The sequence below is a fragment of the Elephas maximus genome, chromosome 17 (genome assembly GCF_024166365.1).
Source record: "Elephas maximus indicus isolate mEleMax1 chromosome 17, mEleMax1 primary haplotype, whole genome shotgun sequence".
Taxonomy (NCBI): domain Eukaryota; kingdom Metazoa; phylum Chordata; class Mammalia; order Proboscidea; family Elephantidae; genus Elephas; species Elephas maximus.
In genome coordinates, this window is record NC_064835.1 from 75,825,830 (window position 1) to 75,840,256 (window position 14,427).

At 42.9% G+C, this 14,427-nt stretch overlaps 1 protein-coding gene across 3 annotated transcripts in view; it reads left to right on the forward strand.

Moving 5' to 3' along the window:
• The window catches only part of CHAMP1 (chromosome alignment maintaining phosphoprotein 1), an 89,344-nt gene that overhangs the window by 50,960 nt on the left and 23,957 nt on the right, over positions 1-14,427 (forward strand). For 2 of the 3 annotated variants that reach the window (XR_007513593.1, XR_007513594.1), the window contains one exon: positions 494-6,575. The exons of the other annotated variant lie outside the window; for it this stretch is intronic. The gene's annotated coding sequence lies outside the window, so the exon portion shown is untranslated. Of the gene's footprint in view, positions 1-493; positions 6,576-14,427 lie in introns of those variants that run through there. 3 annotated transcript variants of the gene reach the window in all.

The following is a 14,427-nucleotide window of genomic DNA, read 5'->3' on the forward strand; positions in this document are numbered from 1 at the left end:
TTCTTCTGGCAGTCCATGGTATATGGACTTCATGAACACTATAATTTAAAGGCATCAATTCTTCTTTGGTCTTCCTTATTCATAGTCCAGCTTCCCCATGGGTATGAGGTGATTGAAAACATCATGGCTTGGGTCAGGTACATCTTAGTCCTCAGAGTAACATCTTTGCTTTTTAACACTTTAAAGAGGTCTTTTGCAGCAGATTGGCCCAGTGCAGTGCTAATGTAAGGTGTTAATAATAGGAGAAACTGAGTGCGGGGTATATGGGAACTCTCTGTACTATCTTCTCAAATTTTCTGTAAAGCTAAAGCTTTTCCAAAAAAAAATTACAGAAGGTTATCTTTCTTCTCAGGCCATTCCAGGTAAGAAGCGCACATTGTAGAGCAACCTGAAAAAAAGGTGCTTCAAAAAAGAAAACCCTTGAGAGTTAGAATATAGAACTGGCATACCAACTCAGGTCAGCTCAGCCGTTTCTGGTGTTCTGTCTCTGCAGGCGACACCAAGATTGGGAGGAGACCTTGGAAGACTCCATCTTATCACACTGAAAACCTGAAAAGGCTCATAATATGCCTGGCTTCCCCAGACAGCCGACTGAGGGCCAGTGGTTCCTCCAGGAATCCAGAATGCTTTGTGAAGAGGCATTTTCATTTCCTGTCAGTGGTATCCCTCTTGGAATACTGAATTTCAGAATTTTAAGAGACTCTGATTACATGTGCTCCTTGAGTAAGTGCCACCAGATGCTCAGGGAACTGAACCTTCTTTCACCAGTCTGATAAAGACCACGTGACTACCATCCCGGTCACAGGGGAGGGGCACCATCTAGGCTGCAGGCCACATATTCACTGTCCAGCTGCTCAGGCCTGAGAATCAAGGCAGCCTGTGCCGGGGCGTCCTGTCTCTCCAAACTCTGGGGGCCCTTCCTCCTTCCTCACTGTCCTAACTTAGACCCTGCATCCTTCCTCCTCTCTCATCCAGTCTCCCCAAAAACTCGGGAAGAACTAGGCTACGAGGGCTACTGGACTGTAATAGGTTTGCCTCACTTTGACCAGTGTGTATGTCCATGAATGCTGTGTATTATCTGCACTTTATAAACAGAATTATTTAAAAATAAGAGAAGTAATTGGTGTTGTAGTCGTGAATTTTTGTTGTGGTTGTTGTTAGTTGATGTCAAGTGGATTCCAACTCATGGCAACCCCATGCATGCAGAGTAGAACTGCTCCATAGGATTTCCAAAGCTGTGACCGTTTGGAAGCAGATCACCAGGCGTGTCTTCTGAGGCACCTGTGGGTGGGTTCACACTGCCAGACTTTCAGCTGGTCGTCAACTCGTGTCACCAGGAATTTCTCCCTGAATTGTACACGTGAAAAATGTTGAATTGGCAAATGTATTGTCTATATTTTTATAACATTAAAAAAAATAAGGGGGTGCAAATAATGAACGTTTCAAAAAATTTGTTGTTTTTGTTAGGTTCTGTCAAGTCGGCTCCAACTCATAGCAACCCTGTGTACAACAGAATGAAACACTGCCCAGTCCTGCACCATCTTCACAGTCATTGTTATGCTGAAGCCCGTTGTTGCAGCCACTGTGTCAGTCCATCTCGTTGAGGGTCTTCCTCTTTTTTGCTGACCCTCTACTTTACCAAGCATGATGTGCTTCTCCAGGGGCTGATCCCTCCTGATAACATTTCCAAAGTATGTGAGATGAAGTCTTGCCATCCTTGCTTCTAAGGAGCATGCTGGCTATACTTCTTCCAAGACAGAGTTATTCGTTCTTCTGGCAGTCCGTGGTATACATTCTATATTCTTCGCTAACACCGTAATTCAGAGGCATCAGTTCTTCGGTCTTCTTTATTCGTTGTTCAGCTTTTGCATGCATTTTTAAAAAAGAGGGTTGAAATAGTGCCTGTTATTGGGTTTTTGTTTATTATCCTTTTATCCCAAAATTTGGGAAAGCTCCTTATAAAACAGGAGCATCCAGGACAGTGACCCGCCATTTAGGTTCAAAGCCCATCTTTTCCTCTTCTCATTTAACACTTCTCTCCTTACCTCTCTACATCTCCTGCCTGCTAGCTACAATGCTGGGGATTAAAATTTGTTTTAGGTTAAGAATTTTGCGACACCCCCTCCATGTGGGTTTGCTAATCTCAGAATTGGAATTTTTGCCAGAAGCCAGGCCTTCGGCCCCTACTTTTCTCCCAGCTCTGTCTGGGCTGCTGAGGCTGTTGCTGGTAAGTGCATGTGAACCCACAGGGGTTTGTTCTGGTTTGAATTCCCAGCTCCTCAGGCCACCTCCTAGGGCCCTCGGGGCGCCTGATTCCTGTGGCGCTGCCCCCTGGGGAGGTGGGTGATAACAGTCACCACTTTGAGGAACGTTAGAAAAGAACAATCACAGTTTTACAGTCGCCGTGTCAGCATCTGGTACAAGTAAACCCTTCATAACTGACCTTTTCTGAGGAGTAAGAAAACAAACAGCCCTCCAAGCAGCTGGCTGGCTTTGGCAGTTCTGGGCTGCAGTCTGGCCTCCCTCAGGGCTGGGTTCCTTTTCTGCCGTTTCTAGTAGCCACAGAAGCCTTGACTCTGCCCTCAGTAAACCTTACACGCCCTAAGCTCTGGTTCAGGAGTGGTGCTAACGCTACCAGAAGTGCTACCTGGGAGTCCCTGAGTGGCACAAATGGTTAAGCACTTGACTACCAACCAAAAGGTTGGCAGTTCAAACCCACCCAGCGACACCTCGGAAGATGGGCCTGCCGATCTGCCTCCTAAAGGTCACGGCTAAAGGTCACGGCCTTGAAAACCCTACGGAGCAGTTCTGTTTTAGGGTCTCCATGAGTCAAAATCAACTCCACTCGAAGGCAATTGGCTTCACTGCTCGCTGTACGGAGCGCTCGCCGTGTGGTGTGGCAGGCACTGTGCGGTGCAGTGTCTGCCGTAGCTCAGTCAGCCTTTTCAGCAACCCTGGGAAGAACTGTCCTGTTGTTTTCACTGTCTTAGAAAAATGGAAAATAAGGCTTCCAGAGGTGAAGTAATTTACCCAAGGTCCCCAAGCAGAAAGGGGCAGAGCTGGAATTCAAACTCTGGGCTGTATATCTCCAAAGCCCTTAGCCATTTGACCCTACATCTTGAATATTTGCAATTGGAACTCAACTTGTGCCCCTACATTCCAGATAAAGAAGCTGAGAGATTTTTATTTTTTTCTAACCATTTACCAACATCATCTCCACCATGTTGCATTTCGTGAATTGCCGATATACAGGGTGCACAGAGGTCCAGCAGTCTCCACGCACGGGCGTCCTTGGGGCTTCTGTGAGGAAGGTGGCTGACTTCCCGTGAGGTTCTTCTGTTACTTTAGTAATGCCCACCCCCTCCCCCGCCCCTGACTCTAGTGAGCTTTTGGGTAAATAACATTCTATTCAAGATCTCAAATTTAGACTGTAAATGAGCAGAATCCAAATGTTCTGGTGTCCTCCCATTTATTCGTTCAACCAAGAAATATATATTAAACTCCTACCCTGTGGAAAGCACTAGGCTAAAAGAGAACATTTAAAATTGGACAATCATGAAGGGCTGGACAGCTGTCAATGGCCCAAACTGAGGAAAGAAAGTACAACAGGAAGAGCCAATCTCAGCAAATCCGTAAATATTTAGACTCACCAAGTACAGGATGAGTGCTGGGGCAGTTAGGTGGAGGGCTGGACCAGAGGGGTCTTGTGTGTGTGGCCATGCTATTCTGTCTCTCTAGGGACCACCCGCTCGCTCTCCGCAGGCCTCTGGCCAGCTTTCCACCCTTCTCAGAATTCCCACGCCTGGCCCTGCATCTTTTTGTGGGTGTGTGGGTTCTTTCCATGACCTGTGTCAAACAAATCGTTATTCGCTCAGCAGATTGGAGAGGAAGAATATTTTTAGGTTTTTCCCAAAAACCAGTCGGGAACAAACGCAAAGAAAACTGGAAGCCAGTCAGATGACAGCAGACAGATTCAGCTTAATGATTTTTTTTTTTTTTTAATTGTGGTATGATATACACAGAGCTGGTGATTGTGAGGTTGATGCAGGACCAGGCAACGTTTTGTTCTCTAGTACATAAAATAAGGTCATTACGAATCAGAGCTGACTTGACGGCAGCTAACAACATAAAAAAAAAAAAAATTTTTTTAACAACATACGTAAAATGTACAAATACTAAATGAGTATATCAATGAGTTTCTACACATGTATATACCCATGTAACCACCCTGTCCAAGTTACAGAATAGTCTTATCATCCCAGAAAGATTTCTTATGCTTCCCTCCAGTCAATACCCCTTTCTTCCTCCCAGAAGTAACTATTCTATCACCACAGACTGATTTTGCCTGTTCTTGAACTTCATATAAATGAAATCACATAGCATCAACTTTTCTGTATGTGGCTTCTTTTGCTCCATATATTGGTGAGGGTCATCCATGTCGTTATGTGTATCAGAACTTTGTCCTTTTTTATTGCTAAGTAGTAGTCCATTGTATGAACATACCTCAGTTTTTCCCCATTTTCCTGTTGATGGGCATTTTTGTTTGTAGTTCTGGGCTAACATGAATAAAGCTGCTATGAACATTTGTGTACAAGTCTTTGTGTGGATGTCTGCACTTATTTCTCTTGAGTGTACACCTAGGAGTGGGATTACTGGGTCGTAAAAAAAAAAAAGAGTTTTTTTTTTTTAAGGTAGACACTAAGCAACATCATGATAAACAGAGAAAAGATTGAAGCTGTCAGGGATTAAATTTTACTTGAATCCACAATCAACGCCCCTGGGAGCAGCAGTCAGGAAATCAAATGACATGTTGCATTGGGCAAATCTGCTGCAAAAGACCTCTTTAAAGTGTTGAAAAGCAAAGATGTCCCTTTGAGGACTAAGGTGCGCCTGACCTAAGCCATGATGTTTTCAATTGCCTCATATGCATGTGAAAGCTGGACAATGAACAAGGAAGACTGAAGAAGAATTGATGCCTTTGAATTATGGTGTTGTGACAAATACTGAATATACCATGGACTGCCAGAAGAAGGAACAAATCTGTCTCGGAAGAAGTACAGCCAGAATGCTCCTTAAAAGCAAGGATGGTGAAACTTTGTGTCACGTAATTTGGACATGTTATCAGGAGGGTAACGTAGAGGGTCAGCAAAAAAGAGGAAGACTCTCGGCGAGATGGATTGACACAGTGGCTGCAACAATGGGCTCAAGCATAACGATTGTGAAGATGACGCAGGAGTGCGCGGTATTTCATTCTGTTGTACATGGGGCTGCTGTGAGTCAGAACAAACTGGACAGCATCTAACAACAACAAGTGGACATTGGTTCCTTTTTAGGAGAAACCTCTAGCTTGATAATTTTATGTTTACCCTAAGCACAGTAGTAATCTCTGTCTCCCCAGTGACCAACCTCTGGTCCGGGACCTCTGTCCCAGCTTAGTGGGCTGGCATCCTGGTTTAGAAAAACCTGTCCTGATGGAAGATTTCGATATCCTGGACAGCCTAGAGTGAATTTATCTCCGTGGGATGTCTTTTCCAGAGTCACTTGCACATAGAGGGCTTTAACTCCCTGTTCAAAGCATCCTTCATATCAATGAGCACTGCAGGAAGACATGATGGGGAGGCGGGAGGCCAGGCAATGAATGTGCGTATTAGAGACCCGGCATACCGGACCAGCTTTGCCTGTAAACCAAAAAGCTGTTGCCATCGAATCAATTCCAGGACAGAGTAGAACTGCCCCGTAGGGCTTCCAAGGCTGGAATCTCTACAGAAGCAGACTGCCACATCTTTCTCGCGTGGGGTGGCTGCTGGGTTTGAACTGCTGACCTTTTCGTTTAGCAGGCTTGAACTTAACCACGGCATCACCAGGGCTACTTGCTTTGCCTATACTAGGCTGAGTTTTGTAAATACATTTGAAAGTTCTGCACAGAAAGAATTCTGTAGTTTACTGAGTTTCCTCAAGCATATGGACCAAATCCCCGAGCTGTATTTTCATGACCATATACCCCGTATTGTCCACTCTAACATGCCCACTGTGCATTTTGAGGGTTGTGGTCACTTTTGGATATTCCTGCCTGCTGTTTCCTTTAGCCTGTCCAGTGAGGTGATGCCACCAGGAAGGAGGAAGCTGTGCTCCCAGGTCCTGCATCTCACGTAAACCCAGATGTTTCTTTGTGACCTGGTGCCGGGGATTGTCCCTCTGGATTTCATTATGCTAGTGTCACTCTCCAGATTGCTCTTTTGTGAGCTATTCCATCCTGTGTTGTTATCCTGTACCTTCCTCTCTGGGAGCCCTTGACCTTTCCCTTTCAGAAGCCAGAAGCTCCTTTGTAGTTCATGTCATGCTCCGAATTCCATTTGTTTTAGCTCACAGGGCAGGCAAGGGAGGAGAGAGAGATGCTAAGGATGGAATTGTCTGCTCAGGGGCAGGGTGACCCAGGCCATCAGTAGTCTCTGTCCTATTGAAGAGACACTGTTGGGTGGAGCTGTCAGTCAGGCAAAGTTGAGTTGGAGGCTGTAGCTCATCCAGGTGGATTCAAGGCATATTTATATCTTTCTCCCTTCATAAATAGAGCTGAGACCTAGCAGGAAGTGAGTCAGAGATAGCTGATGGGAGGGTTTGCTTCTGTTGGTAGATAGGGCAGCCAGGTTTAAAAGAAAAAAAAAAAAATTTTTTTTTTTTTTTTTAATGAATCCCATAGAGCCTTGGGACACAGCTGTATCCTTCAGCTCTTGGTGTGCCATCCAGACAAAGTCAAAATTCTCGAGATTAAGCATTGGAATTTCTGAGATAGTTTTGCAAGCTTTTATGATAAAGATGCTTCAGCCACACTCATCTGCTTGCTTTCGTGATGATCTTTCTTCCTCCTTCCCTCACCTTCCTCCCTCCCTCCTTCCCTCCCTTCTTTCCTTTCTTCCTTCCTTCTATTGAACCATGGTTTACTGGTTGATAACTGGGCGTTTAGCAGCATGGACAAGTCTACCATTGAATCCATTGATTGGTAATATACCAATTCCTAGGCCTCTCCAAACCTGTATTATTTGTAAACAACAAAAAAAAAACAAAACCAAACCCAGTGCCGTCGAGTCGATTCCAATTCATAGCGACCCTATAGGGCAGAGTAGAACTGCCCCATAGAGTTTCCAAGGAGCGCCTGGCGGATTTGAACTGCTGACCTTTTGGTTAGCAGCTGTAGCACTTAACCACCACACCACCAGGGTTTCTGTATTATTTATGGAGTTACATTAATATGATCATATACATTCTTATTTTTTTTAGTATTGTGATAAATGCTGTTGTCGTTAGGTGCCGTCAAGTCAGTTTCAACTCATAGCGGCCCAATGCACAACAGAATGAAACACTGCCCGGTCCTGAGCTATCCTTACAATCGTTGTTATGCTTGAGCTCATTGTTGCAGCCACTGTGTCAGTCCACCTTGTTGAGGGTCTTCCTCTTTTCCACTGACCCTATACTTTGCCAAGCATGATGTCCTTCTTCAGGGACTGATTCCTCCTGACAACATGTCCAAAGTATGTAAGACGCAGTCTCACCATCCTTGCTTCTAAGGAGCATCCTGGTTGTACTTCTTCCAAGACAGATTTGTTCGTTCTTTTGGCAGTCCATGGTATATTCAATATTCTTCGCCAGCACCACAATTCAAAAGTGTCAATTCTTTGGTCTTCCTTATTCATTGTTCAGCTTTCGCATGCATATGATGCAATTGAAAATACCATGGCTTGGGTCATGCACACCTTAGTCTTCAGGGTGACATCTTTGGTCTTCAACACTTTGAAGAGGTCCTTTGCAGCAGATTTGCCCAATGCGATGCGTCTTTTGGTTTCTTGACTGCTCCTTCCATGGCTGTTGATTGTGGATCCAAGTAAAATGAAATCCTTGACAACTTCAATCTTTTCTCCATTTATCATGATGTTGCTCATTGGTCCAGTTGTGAGGATTTTTGTTTTCTTTATGTTGAGGTGCAATCCATACCGAAGGCTGTCGTCTTTGATCTTCATTAATAAGTGCTTCAAGCCCTCTTCACTTTCAGCAAGTAAGGTTGTGTCATCTGCATAACGTAGGTTGTTAATGAGTCTTCCTCCAATCCTGATGCCCCGTTCTTCATATAGTCCAGCTTCTTGTATTATTTGCTCAGCGTACATATTGAATAGGTATGGTGAAAGAGTACAACCCTGACGCACACCTTTCCTGAATTTAAACCAATCAGTATCACTTGTTCTGTCTGAACAACTGCCTCTTGATCTATGTAAAGGTTCCTCATGAGCACAATTAAGTGTTCTGGAATTCTCATTCTTCACAATGTTATCCATAGTTTGTTATGATCCACACAGTCGAATGCCTTTGCATAGTCAATAAAACACAGGTAAACATCCTTCTGGTGTTCTCTGCTTTCAGCCAGGATCCATCTGACATCAGCAATGATATCCCTGGTTCCACATCCTCTTCTGAAACCAGCCTGAATTTCTGGCTGTTCCCTGTCAATATACTGCTGCAGCCGTTTTTGAATGATCTTCAGCAAAATTTTGCTTGCGTGTGATATTAATGATATTGTTCTATAATTTCCACATTTGGTTGGATCACCTCTCTTGTGATAAATATGTAGGTAAAAAGTATTTGCCATTCCAACAGTACAGTGACATTAGGTATGTCATCATGTTCAGCCATCCCCATTAAGCATCCCCGAATTTTTCCACCACCTTAACAGAAGCTCCGTGTCCCGAAACTGTCTTCCTTTCCCCTCCTCTGTCCGCCCCTAGTAAACGCTGATCTCTATACACTTGCGTATTTTAGATATTTCATGTAAGTGGGATCATACAACATCTGTCCTTTGTGACTGATTTATTTCACTCAGCATAATGTCTTCAAGGTTATACATTTTTTTTTTAATATTATCCTTTTCCTTCTTTCCATTTTTGTCTCTTTCTTCCTACTTCTTCCTCCACCACGCCACCTCCTATCCATCTACCCTGCAAGATAATTCACATTCACAACCTAGCGTGTGTCCTTTCCAACCTGTTCTTATCTTTCTCTACGGACATACATAAAATTTATATGCATCGTCTTTGTTGCTGGTTTTACAAAATGTGGATCATACTGTACACACATTTCTGCTTCTGGCTTTTCTCAGTCAACATTAGCTTGTGGGAATCTCTCCAAATCCATTGGTATAACCAGTCTTCTGGTGGTTGCATCACCCTCCGTGGTATGGATGCATCAGTTTACCAGCCATTCCTCTGCTATAGACGTCCACTTTGTTTCCTGTGTGTGTGTATTCGTGTGTGTGTGTCTGTGTGCACACACCCACACACTACAAACGGTCCTTCAGTAAACATCCTGGTACATATGTCCTCACATACGTGTGCACTTATTTCTATGGAATAAACTCTCATGACTGAATTGCTAGGTAGAAATGTATATATATTTTTAATTTTAATAACCATTGCCAGATTGCTTTTCAAAAAGGCTGTTGACACTTTGTCCCTTCAAATTCTTACTAATTTTTACAATTATTTCCTACAAATCTTGGCTCAGCAGTCAGAAACAACTAGCATTAAAGTAAACTTTGGAACAAAGCCAGGAGGAGAAGCTTTAATGTAGTCCCAGGCAACTCAGCTAAGAATATCTTATGCTCAGAATAGGCTTCATCAGCTTCCTGGTGCTGCCCCGGGACATTGCCTGCCTCTAAGGTCTTGCCAAGCCCAGTCCCAAGATGGTGCCACCACTGTCTTCTGGCAACGATGCCGCTGCTGTCTCTCTGCCTTGGGGATAAAGGTTGTGCATGCTCCAGCTGGGGGAATGGTTAGTGTCAGATCTCCACTACTGCTCGTTCAATAGCACGCTCTCCCCAGAGATGCTCTCTCAGGCTTGCTCTGGCATGAGCTGACCTGTTTGCAGTGGTCAGCAATCCATCTTGTCCTTCAACCACTTATGCCCTGATTTGGTGGGATCAGGTTACTAGAAATGGGGACAAAGCAGGGTCAAGTTAGGACACCTGAAAAGAGTAAACAGTACTAGAAAGTGTCTTCAGGAATAGTGGCATGGTTTGACGTGAGCTAAGTCACTTTGGCCATTCACGGGTTAGATATCAGCAGCCTTGGTGCAGCCAGTACCTCCCTGCAATCCAGACTTGGGTTTGGCCACGTACTTAATTTGGCTAATGAATGAGAACACACTTGATGTGAGCAGAGACTTTAAATATGCCTATGTCATTTGGCTTGCCTCTTGTAGGCTGTGATTTACTCTGAAAAGGTAGTCGCTGCCCCTTTAGCTGGGCCCTGAGAATGAGACACCAGGAACAGATCTGAACTCAATTCCAAGCCTGGAGCCCAGCCCAGCCAACTCTCAGAGTTGTGACCAAGAAAAAAAAAGTTTTTTGTTGTAAACCACTGAGTTTCAAGTGATTTGTTATGCAGCATTATTGCAGCAATAGCTGACAAATACACCTCTGCTGGTTAGAGGTAGGTGAAGGCTAAGGCCTTCTCCCCAGCAACCTCATCATCAGAGGTCTTCCAGAGACAAACATTTTTTAACAAGCATACCCGAAAACACTGATACAGCCTGTCTCTGAGCTCAGGAAGGTTTCAACTCTGAGCTTTCAACACTTCAACAAGTACCTTGTATGAAAGATTCAACAGAGGCAGCTGTGACAATGCTCTGGCTGCAGGATTCAAGCTAACCTTTTTCTAGGAGTTGAACGATGAAATTCTCCTTTGATGGCTGGACACAGGGCCTGACTGTCTTTAGGCTTAGAGAACCACTTCAAAGAATATAGGCTTTTGTCTTATCTAGTGCTGCTATAACACGAATACCACAAGTGTATGGCTTTAACAAAGAGAAATTTATTTTCTCAGTCTGGTAGGCTAGAAGTCCAAATTCAGGGCATCAGCTCCAGAGGAAGGCTTTCTCTCTGTCAGCTCTGGAGGAAGGTCCTTGTCATCAGGCTTTCCTTGGTCTGGGAGCATCTCAGCACAGGAACCTCATGTCCAAAGGACACACTCTGCTCCCAGCACTGCTTTCTTGGTGGTATGAGGTCCCCATGTCTCTCTCTTTGCTTCTCTTTTTTATATCTCAAAAGAGATTGGCTTAAGACCAACCTAATCTTGTAGATCTCATCAGTATTAACTGCCACTAATCCGTCTCATTATATCATGGTAATGGGATTTACAACACGTAGGGAAATCACATCAGATGACGAAATGGTAGACAATCGTACAATACTGGGAATCATGACCTAGCCAAGTTGTCAGATATTTTGGGGGGACACAATGTCAATCCATGACAGCTTTGTATAAAGAATATAGGCTTTGTACATAGACTAAGGGGGCCCTGGCGGTGCAGTGGTTAAGCATTTGGCTGCTAACCAAAAGTCAGCAATTCAAACCCACCAGCTGCTCCTTGGAAACCCTATGGGGCAGCTCCACTCTGTCCTATAGAGTTGCTATGAGCTGGAATCAACTTGATGGCAACAGGCTGGTTTGACTGGTTGGTTATACAGACTAAAACTGTTTAAAAGAATTGTAAAGCAATTACAGATGTGCAACAATGGAAAATTCAAGTTGAGCATCCCACGCCAGTCGTGGGCATGATGCTAAAGAAAAAAAAAAAAAAACACCAAATCCATTGCTGTTGAGTTGATTTCAAATTATAGTAAACCTATAGGACAAAGCAGAACTACCCCGTAGGGGTTCCAAGGAGTGGCTGGTGGATTTGAACCGCTGACCTTTTAGTTAGCAGCCAACCCCTTATTCAGAGTGTATTATAGGTCGACACTGTACTGGGTGCTTTATATATGCTTATTCACTGTCACAACACTCATTCATAACTCAACAGATACATAAGTGCTTATTAGGTATCAAGTTTGAGCTTTTAGCCACTATGCCACCAGGGCTCCATTCTAGGCATTAGAATACTAATAAATAAGTAAGTTTGCTATTCTCTTGGAGTTCTCATCCTACACAAGCTTATACTGTATGGGGCTTCAGTTCCTAGGAGTAGATACCAAAAAACTAAAATGAAACCTGTTGCTGTTGAGTGAATTCTGACTCATAGCAACCCTATAGGACAGAGTAGAACTGCCCCAGGAGCAGCGGGTGGATTTGAACTGCTAATCTTTTGTTTGGCAGCCGAGCTCTTAACCACTGCACCAGCAGGGCTCCTGGAGTAGGTATTATCCTTATTTTACAGGTGAGAATCTGAAGTTTGAAGTTAATTTGTCCAAGGCCATCTCAGAACAGAGATTCCTTGAATGTTTGCCTGATTCAAGTCTGTGCATTCCTCTCTACTTTTTATTTTGAAATTATGATAGGTTCATAGGAAGTTGCAAAAAAAAAAAAAAAAGAAAGTACAGGGAGGTCCCATGTACTCTTCCCCCAGTTTCCTCCAATGGTACCATCTTTCGTCACTATAGTACAATATCAAAGCCAGAAAACTGACATTGGTACAACCCACATTCCTTACTCAGATGTCATCAGTTTTACATGCATGCACTTGTGTGTGTTTAGTTCTATGCAGTTTTATCACCTGTGTAGATTTGTGTAAGTACCACCACCACAATCAAGGCATAGAACTATTCCATCACGCCAAGGATCCTTCTTGCTACTCATTTATAGCCACAACCAAGTCTCCCCTATCACTAACCCTTATCTGTTTTTCATCTCTACAATTCTGTCATTTCAAAAATATTATATAAATGGAATCATAGAGTATACAACCTTCTGAGGTTGGGTTTTTTCCATTCAGCATAGTGACATTAAAACCCAGCCAAGTTGTTGAACGTATCAATAGTACATTCCATTTACTGCTGAGTAATATTTCATAATATGAATGTACCAGAGTTTAACCACTCACCCATTGAGGGTTTTCATTTTCTTGGTATTATGAATAAAGCTTCCATGAACACTGTGTACAGGTTTTTGTGTAAACCTAAGTTTTCATTTCTCTGTGATAATGCCCAACAGTGCAATTGCAGGGTTGTAAGGTAAGTGCGTGTGTAACTTTATAAGAAACCACCAAAGTGTTTTCTACAGTGGCTGTACCATTTTATATACCCACCAGCAAAGCATGAGAGTTCTAATTTCTCCATATCTTCACCAACACTTGTTATTGCCCCCCGCCTCCTTTTTTATTATAGCCATCCTAGTAGGTGTGAAGTGGTATCTCACTGTGGTTTTGATTTGCATTTCCCCGATGACTAAAGATGTTGAGCATCTTTTCACGTGCTTCTTGGCCAATTGTGTGTCTTTGGAGAAATGCCTATTCACATGCTTTGCCCATTTTAAAATCGAGTTATTAGCCTTTTATTGTTGAGATTTAAAAGTTCGTTATATATTCTGAAACACTAGTGGTGCAGTGGTTAAGAGCTTGGCTGCTAACCAAAAGGTCAGCAGTTCTAATCTACCAGCTGCTCCTTGCAAACCCTGTGGGGCAGTTCTACTCTGTCCTGTAAAAATAAATAAATAAATAACTTGTCTCTATAATTTGGAATCGACTCAATGGCATCAAGTTTGGTTTATGTATTCTAGATACTAGTCCTTTATCAGGTATATAATTCACAATATTTTCTCACATTCTGGAGGTTGTCACTTTCATGTTAGTGTCCTTTGAAGAACAAAGTTTTAAGTTTTTATGAGATCCAATTTATCTGTTTTTCCTTTTGTTGCTTGTCTTTTTGGTATCATATCTAAGAAACCACTGACTAATCCAAGGCCACAAAGATTTATATCTGTTTTTTTCTAAGGGTTTTATAATTTTAGCTCTTACCTTAAGGTTACTGATCTATTTTGAGTTAATTTTGTATATGGTGTGAGGTAGAGATCCAACTTCCTTCTTTTGAATGTGAATATCTAGCTGTCCCAGCACCATTTGTTGAAAAGACTCTTTCTTCTCCCATTGAATTGTCTTGGTATTCTTGTCAAAAATCAATTGGCCATAAGTGTAAGAGTTTATTTCTAGACTCTCAATTCTATTTCATTGATCTATATGTCTGTCATTGTTCCAGTAACATACTGTCTCGATTGTTATAGCTCTGTAGTAAATTTTGAAATTAGGATGGGTGAACCCTCCAACTTTGTTCTTATATTTCAAGATTGTTTTGACTGTCCTGGGACCCTTGCATTTCCATGTGAATTTTACAACTAGCTTGTCAATTTCTGCAAAAGAAGGAAGCTGGTATTTTGATAGGGATCGCGTTGTATCTGTAGATCAATTTGGGAAGTATTGCCGTCTTAACAACCTTGAGTCTTCTAATCTGCAAACGTGGAATTTCTTCACATTTATTTAGATCTTCTTTAATTTCTTTCAGTGGTATTTTGTAGTTTTCTGTGTACAAGTCTTGAACTCCATTTGTTAAAATTACTCCTAAGTACGCAAGACTGGAACCATTCCCAAAGCCAACTCTTCAGACACGGATTGGAC